We start from the raw sequence: 6,000 nt of genomic DNA, 5'->3' as shown, positions 1-6,000 counted from the left end.
AAGCAGGACAAGTTTCCCCACTAGCCACACCCCCAGCCCCAGTGATATCACTGCCCTTTTTGTGGTCTAACGTTCTTGACTTCGCCTTTTTTGTTCACAGCTCTGGCGGCTACTGGGTGATGGCCAGCAATGAACCCGGGCCTTCAGCATTTTGGTTAAATATAAATCCAGTACAAAGCAACCAAAGGGTTAGTCTCGTGGGGAATAAAGATGATGCCAGGAAGGAATCTAGGTTTCCGATTTCCTCTCCTGCTGTGTTTGTGGATGCAAGGATACACTGAGCCTTCTTCCAGAAAGGGCAGCATGTCAAGTCACAGAACAAAGTGGAAGGGCAGCTCGCAGACTACATAAACTCACTAGCCGTCTTCTCCCACTTAAACCTCTGCAGGAAAGAGATACGCCTGTGGTCGACCAGAACCCCTAACGATCTTCCCCGTCGAACATACAAAGCTTGCTTGGTTCAACCTCTCCAGCCTGTCAGGTAACTTACACTAATTTCACAGTTCCCAAAGATTCCCTGAACAATACACAATCATAAGCCTTGCAGAACGCTGCATCAGGCCGCCTCTAATTTTTCCATGTGACATTTCCTTTTGTCACGGTACCCATTTCGATTTGCCTGTGACAACATCACATTGCAGAGCCAGAGAGGACCTTCCCTTGCAAACACTCTCCCGAGCTTTTTTGGCCTCTGTTCTGGTCTGCTTTTCTGACCACAGTACTTCAACCATTCACCGGGAGGGTCGGTACAGTTCTAACTAAAAGTGTTGACTTTTCCCTTAAAGCTCACTCAGGGCACTGCCTGGTTGTGTTTACAGAACAAACCCTTCTTTAAAAGGGGGAACGTGACAGGTTGAATGTTGTAAATACAATCTCATGATTTTTAAATATTTTGATTATTATTTTCACTGACTTAACAATTATTAAAAGTTTTTGTTGGGGGGGGGCAGACATGCCCCTAGTGAAATTCTCAACTAACTAGCAATTTCATAAATTTCTTCAGTAATAATAATTATAAACATATGTATACACACACATAGGTTTTTTTATACCTGCCTCTATGTGTATGTCTATATCTATATCAATAGAGAGATGGTTGATACGTAGAGAAAAATAGCAACTAATATTTAAGTGCTACGTAGCAGGCATGGTGTTCAGGGCTTTCCAGGTAAAAATCTCATTTAATCCAACAATCATTTGAGAATGAAATCATTTGTCCCTCCACTTACAGACCAAGAAAACATTTCCTCCTTTATTCTTAATTTATAAATCCATAAAGGTTCTGTGTCCCTTTCCAAGTACGTCATGCTGAGGATTTTGATTCAGAAGGGACACAACCAAGATGCAGCTAAGTGATCTCAACTGAAGATTTAGGAGAAAGAGACTAAAAGGATACAACCCAAAAGGAGACAGTGTTCAGAGCCACAGGAGGAAATCACTTATCTGCATACGTACTGTAAGCCTAATTCTGTCACTGAGCTGCTACATAATTTAGGATTGAGCTTCGCAAATGAGAAGAAATCCACCACCTTTTATTTCACAAGATCTGAGAGGATGGCAAGACCAGCTGGAGTTTCTGAACGGTCGACAGTGACCATCTCATACCCACTGTCCTCTACAGCACTTCATGTGACCTCTGAGACAGGAACTTAGAAGGCAATTTTGAGGAGCCCATCAAATCCCCCCGGAAACCCTTTGGAAAAGAGGACACAAGAAGGGCCTCCTTCCAGAATGTCACTTAAAACTGGAAGGCTTCTGCAATCCCTCCAGCCAACTCATTTCAAGGCTTCCTGGGGCTGAAATGTGAGAAAAGATAAACTTTGCATTCATCTTTTAAAACATCAAAAAATAAATAACATCAGAACACAAACTGGATAAGGAGGGCACTGAAGTGCATACAGATCTAACAGCGCATTAGTCGGGCCAGTGGGTTGCTCCTGCTCACTGGCCTTTATTTGGTATAAAGCTGGGGACATGTGGTAAGGAGACGCACTCAAGGATTCCAGCCAGAATCCCTTTGCTTCATGGGGTAGTGCTTCCTTCTTTTCTCAGCCAAAAGGAAAGAGATGGGATCCATTTCATAGCCCCTCCACTCCACGAGGCTCCACGGAGGCCTCGTAACTATCCCAGCCACGTTATAAGTGCAAAAGCCAGGCCATTTAACTGAGATTAAGTATCTTGTTCTAGAAAACCCAGTACGGTCTTATGTATCTTTGATCTATGAACTGAATGGTGGTATCTCAGCTATTAAAGATATTTCACACCCACTAGGAAGATATTTCACACCCACTAGGATGACTATAATGAAAAAATATGGACAAATAAGCATTGGCAAAGATATGGAGAAATTGGAACACTCCCACATTGTTGGAGGGAATGTAAAATAGTGCAACCGCTTTGGGAAACAGTCTAGTAGTTCCTCAAAAGGTTCAACACAGAGTTACCATATTCTCCTGTGATTCCACTACAAGGTATACATACAGCCAGGAGGAATGAAAACCTATGACCACACAAAAATTCGTACACCAATGTTCAGAGCAGCACGATTGCTAATAGCTAAAAAGCAGAAACAATTCAAATGCCCATCAACTGATGAACAGATAAACAAAACATGTATATAGCCCACAGATATACGACTTAGCAATAAAAAGGGAATGAAGTACTGATACATGCAACAACACAGATAAATCTTAAAAATTATGCTAGGTGAAAAAAGTCGGGCACATTCCATCTATGTGAAATGGCTGGAACAGGCAAATCCATAGACAGAAAGCAGATCTGTGGTTGCCAGGGCTGGAGGAAATGGGGAGTGACTGCTAATTGGTACGGGCTTCTTTTTGGGAGTGATGAAACGTCCCTGAATTAGGTGGTGGCGGTGGTTGCACAGCCTTGTGAATACACTAAGAAAACACAAATGTAGAAGAACAAATTCTTAAGAAGAATAAAACTGTTTATTGAGTACGGCCTGCCAGAGTTGAGCTAAGCTCCTACAAGCCGTCCTCACGGTAAGACCACCAGGCTGGTGATAACTGGTTTTCCAGGTGGGGAAATGAAGGTCCAGATAGAATCCATGACTAGCCCAACGTCACCCAGCTGTAAGAAATAAACAAACCCAATTCTGTCCCAATGACCCACCCATTGTCTTTCTCCTAAACTGTGTAAGGTGGCAGTCTTGTTTATTTAGACCATTTCCCAGCCATGTGAACTTCAGGAACCTCAAGTTCCTAAACCTGCCAATAGCAGAGACCTCTGTACCCCACCTTTCTAGAGCCTCAATTATACAGTACAAGCTAGCAGACCAACTTCTTCTTTCCAGAGCTGGTGACTGGGTCCTCAATCCACAGCTGTTCAAGTCTGCCAGATGTTTTACTGTGACTGCATGTTTTGGTTGCCTGTGTGTGGGATCAAAGACCTTCCCCCAGGACCTGGTGGTGGACAGCTCCCTGAGGTAAGGAGGGAAGAGAGGCTGATAGGGTACCCAGTCCCAGGGGGATCCACAGAACCCTCCTGAATGCCCTGCTTCTCTGTCCTCTCCATGCTGCCTGAGGCCACCACCAGGGGAGCTTTCTGGAGCAGCCCCTTTCATACACCTTTCCCAGTTGGAGGCAGCAGGGCCGGCACTACCCCTTGCTCACCAAGATGCCCCCAGCTCTGCTCTTCACAAATGGACTGATCTCACGTCTTGATCACATTGTGGCTCAAGTAATTCCCATTGCAAGGGGGTGGCTCAAGCTCCAGGATTCCGATCGTGCCCTGCTTCTGTTCAGTTAGGGCAAAAAAGTATTTCCCATCCTTCTCATGGACCACACTGCCTCCTTTCCCTTGATGGCAAGTCTCTCTCGCAAAATAATTCTGAAATTAAAATGGCCCAATAGCTAGTATAGGATTATAATCTACATTGTCCGCTGAAAAGCCATAACCTTCCCCTTGAGTCTCAAAAGCAAAGCATACACACCACTGACCGTCCCAGAGAAGCACCAACATGGACGTGAAGCCCTGCTTTAAACACACCTGCTGGACTGAGAGTTCTTCCTCCACCACGGCCAAGGGGATCCCCTGGGGAAAACGCCCAGGGGCTTCAGGATTTGCATCCTATACACAACTAAAGGTTGCTTTCACTTATCTTTTTAAAATCATTCTTTGGGGTGGGCTTATAACCCTACTCTACTAAAAATAAATGGGAGGTAGCATAGGAGATTGGAAACGTGGAACCAGGATTATAGATCACTCTCCAGATGGCTGGTGACACCCTCACTCCACTAGTAAGAGCCTCAAACACAATCATGACCCCAAAGATGGCACTTCTTAACCACCAACAATCCCATAAGGTCAGTCTGAGAGCATGGCTGAAGCTCGGAAGAAGTCAGGCTGTTTTAGACTCCCTTTCCTGGTGTGGTGGCTGGCAAGCAGACACAATGAAACCTTGAGAGTCCAAGATTTGCATCTGTTAACAAGCAAAATACCACTTCCCTCTTCAGGTTCTTGGTGGCATGGAAATGAGTAAAACTCTTTTAACATTTGGTCAAGCTGTCTTTTTGAAAATCTGAAGCAATTCTACTCTCTCTACATCACAAGGAAGCCAGCTTAAAAGATTTCAAGGTCCCCAAGATCCAAATCTTCTGAACATGTCCCTTTCTCAACCCTTCCCATCCTTAGAACGACTCTCCATTTGCAAAGGTCTCTCCCATCCCTCACCTGCTCCTCTGGGAGCAGCTGGGATCCAGAAAGATCCAGTGACTGCCCCATGATCCAGTAAGCAACAGAGCCCGGGTTTGAACCAACCACCTCTGATTTTCCATGGGATACACGTGTCCCAGATACTTCAGTCCCGGCCAACCCCTCTGGCAAGTCACCCTTTGGCAAATGAGCCCCCCAGCTCTCTGCCTTTCCAGCAATCACACCAAACAGCACTGATCAACACCTCCGAGCACAGGAAACCATGTGGTGAGACACGAATATTAAAAAAATAAGCTGCATGACATTTATTTTGCCTTGTTAACATTAATATCTGTAGAAACATTTTTATTGTCAGTATAAAAATTAACAGGTTTTATTAAATACTTTCTCCGATCTCGTAACACGTAAAATCAGTGTAATCTGCATTCGTGTTGCATGGCTACAGCAAGTGAGTAGGTGTTTCGAAAGCAAAACACAATACTTGAATATAGGACGAACAACAGGGCGATGTTTCGTCTGGCGTTGGTATCGGGCTGGATCTGTTGGTGAGGTCCTGCCAGAATCAGACGGAAGCAATCCCTTAAAAAGATGGAAGTATCCTCCAAACTATCAGCAGAACGACTCAGTGTTTCAATTCTCTATGATGAGACATGAAGATCCTAAAAGGCTTCTCTAATGCCAATAAATCTGGAAGCCATTATCAAAATTCACTGAAGAGAATACAGGCTAATCTGATTAATGTGCAACTCCAGGGCACAAGGCCAGCTGCCGGAGAGAGGAACGTTCTGCTAGCATCTCAAGGAAGGCCCATCCTTGAGGAATGGGTTAAGGCATCTTTTTAAGAGAACGCTGGTCCCATTTGCCTCGGGAAGCACAGTTCAGGGTCACACGGGCCCAATGACATAGCTGCACCTCAAAACAAAACACCTTCTTATTAACCGGTTCTTTTAACATGGGCATGGAGGCGGATTAAGAACAATCATCTGACAGCAGAGTTTAAACACAAATAAATCCAATCTTCACTTTCCCCAAATTAGTCATATTCTGTAAATATTTCTTTTCAAAGGATCTGATAACTAGTCAAGTCTGAGAAACAGATTAACTAGTCCGATGCACTGCCTGCATAGAAATGCCATTTAAATTACAAAAAAAAAAAAAAAAACTATAAATGATTAATTGTTGTGTATATTACCAATTCGTTAATAAATTAATGTTATACCATTTTCCCTGAAAGCAAAAGTATTTTTCCACCTCTGCTCGGTGAAAATTAAGAAACTCTGTGTAAGAACAGCATTTAGCAAATAGCTATTTTTTTAAAAAAGA

The sequence above is a fragment of the Rhinolophus sinicus genome, chromosome 15, assembly GCF_057876585.1.
Source record: "Rhinolophus sinicus isolate RSI-liver-muscle chromosome 15, RSI-T2T, whole genome shotgun sequence".
Taxonomy (NCBI): domain Eukaryota; kingdom Metazoa; phylum Chordata; class Mammalia; order Chiroptera; family Rhinolophidae; genus Rhinolophus; species Rhinolophus sinicus.
The sequence above is the reverse complement of the archived record's forward strand: the minus strand, read 5'-3'. Positions refer to the sequence as shown.